Source organism: Egretta garzetta, unplaced genomic scaffold, assembly GCF_000687185.1.
Source record: "Egretta garzetta isolate BGI_Z169 unplaced genomic scaffold, ASM68718v1 scaffold268, whole genome shotgun sequence".
In the NCBI taxonomy this organism is placed as follows: Eukaryota; Metazoa; Chordata; class Aves; order Pelecaniformes; family Ardeidae; genus Egretta; species Egretta garzetta.
In genome coordinates this window covers 934,073-936,880 of record NW_009260600.1, presented here as the reverse complement: position 1 = coordinate 936,880, position 2,808 = coordinate 934,073, and positions in this window count along the sequence as shown.

The following is a 2,808-nucleotide window of genomic DNA, read 5'->3' as shown; positions in this document are numbered from 1 at the left end:
ACTGGCCGATATGACACCAGATCTGCAGCTGGAGATGAGCCAGGATATCCTACAGAATCCTTACTGGCAGTTGACCTATGTGTGGGCTATTTCTTCACGTCCCTGGTCACCATAGCCAATGGAGTCTCCAGGGAAATTCGGCTGACCAAACATAGGTGTCTGTTAAGGAGAGATGAATAGCTTTTCAGATCATATCAACTACAAGGATGGAACACAAAGGTAGCTTAGGACTGGGCTCATGTCAGACACCCAAACATAGGTACCTATGTTCTTGAGCTGCATGCCACACCAGGAGGCCCAGTCAAGCATCTCATCACTAGCACAGCTGCTGTCATATTTGTTGTGCTCTGACAGATCCTGTTCTTGAGAAACCATGAGTTTTGCACCTCCTGATCACTTATTGCTCACTCATGATCACACCCAGCTTAAGGTTTATCTAGACTAGCTCTTCCAGTTTTGAGGGGGTTGTTTCTGTGAGATAGTTTCTTTCTGGTTCTTAGATAACCATTTCATAAAGCTGTGTAACCTACTCTGTTTTTTCATTATTACCATTAGTAAGTTTTTCACTAAGATGACAGTTTCTCAATTAGAAATATTGTCTCTAGAGTCAATTTTTTTTTAAGAAAACCTATTTATTTATTTCTCTCTATAGCATCCTTGTAAGCTTCTCATTGCATACAGGTGTTATGGTTTAACCCAGCAGGCAGCTAAACACCACACAGCCATTTCACTTGCTACCCCCCCACTGGGAAGGTGGAGAGAATTGGAAAAAAGCTAAAACTCATGGGTTGAGATAAAGACAATTTAATAGGACAGAAAAGGAAGGGAAAATAATAATAATGATAAAAGGATATACAAGACAAGTGATGCACAATGCAATTGCTCACCACCTGCTGCCTGATGCTCAGCCAGTTCCTGAGCAGCGGCCATGTTCCCCTGGACAACTCCCCCCCATTTTTTTTGTTCAGCATGACATCATATGGTATGGAATATCCCTTTGGCCAGTTTGGGTCAGCTGTCCTGGCTATGTCCCCTCCCAGCTTCTTGTGCACCTCCAGCATCCTCGCTGGCAGGGCAGTATGAGAAGCTGAAAAGTCCTTGACTTAGTGTAAGCACTGCTTGGCAACAGCTAAAACATCAGGGTGTTATCAATATTGTTCTAGTCCTAAATCCAAAACACAGCACTATGCCAGCTTCTAGGAAGAAAATCAACTCTATCCCAGCCAAAACCAGGACAGTATCCACCCCTTATTCTACACCATCTATGCCATGCTCAGGTCCTACCTTTTCCCATACATCCCAATTAATCACCACCACTTTTCCTGTCTTTTGATACATACACACAAATATCACTCCCTTCTCCTGTGGGCCATCCCTCTAAAATGTCCGTTGGGTTCATTTAGTCTGTGACTTTGGGCTCCATCTGTCATAACAGTCTTTCAGGGAAGGAGAGATGGTGTGTGGTGTTGGATTATTGTTTGCTGAAGCCAGTTCTGGTTCTGTCACCGCTGCACTTTTCTCAGTGTCATCAAAGTTCATTCTTCATTAATCTGGGTGATTCTTACTGTAATATCATTGACACGGCATATAGCAACCATAGAAGTGATGACATAAAGTATTATATAGCAATTAGCATCATACAATTAAGTTTATTGGCTATTTTCACCCAAAATCAAACCCCCTTGAGGCATACATTGGACTTCCCCATCTTTTCGCATCACCCACCAAGTGCACCCGGGCCTTTGAGCAAAAGCAATCCCACAGATGGGTTTGCCTTTGCCCAAGGCAGGAGTAACCCAGACTGTCTTCCTCAGCATATTTTTTATGTGCACTACAAGGACTTTATTCCCTTCTATAGTACATAAAAGTTTTGATAGGGCAGGGCCAGCTTCATTGACAGATCCCCTAGTGTTGACTAGCCAGGTGGCCTTTGCTAAATGTGTATCCCAACGTTTGAATGTCCCAACACCCCTTGCTCTCAGTGTAGTCTTTCACAGTCCATTGCATTGTTCAATTTTCCCCGAGGTGGGTGCATGGTAGGGAATGTGATAGACCACTCAATGCCATGCTCTTTGGCTCATTTGTCTATGAGGCTGTTTTGGAAATGAGTTCCATTGTCTGACTCAATTCTTTCTGGGGTGCCATGTCACCATAAGAACCGTTTTTCAAGGCCCAGGATAGTGTTCCAGGTGGTGGCATGGGGCACAAGATATGTTTCCAGCCATCCAGTGGTTGCTTCCACCATGGTGAGCACATAGCCCGTGCCTTGGCAAGTCTGTGGGAATGTGATATAATCGATCTGCCAGGCCTCTCCATGTTTATATTTCAGCCATCGTCCTCCATACCAGAGAGGCTTTAACCGCTTGGCTTGTTTGATTGCAGAGCATGTTTCACATTCATAGATAACCTGTGCAATAGTGTCCATGGTCAAGTCCACCCCTCAATCATGAGCCCATCTGTATGTTCCATCTCTTCCTTGATGGCCTGAGGTATCACGGGCCCACAGGGCTATAAGTAATTCACCCTTATGTTGCCAGTCCAGATCCACCTAAGCCACTTCAACCCTAGAAGCCTGATCCACCTGCTGTTTGTTTTGATGTTTTTCAGTGGCCTGACCCCTGGGTACAAGGACATCTGCATGATGTACTTTTACAGTCAAGTTCTCTACCTGGGCAGCAATATCTTGCCACAATGCAGCAGCCCAGATGGGTTTGCATCTGTTCTGCCAGTTGCTCTGCTTCCATTGCTGCAACCACCCCCACAGGGCATTTGCCACCATCCATGAGTCAGTATAGAGATAGAGCACTG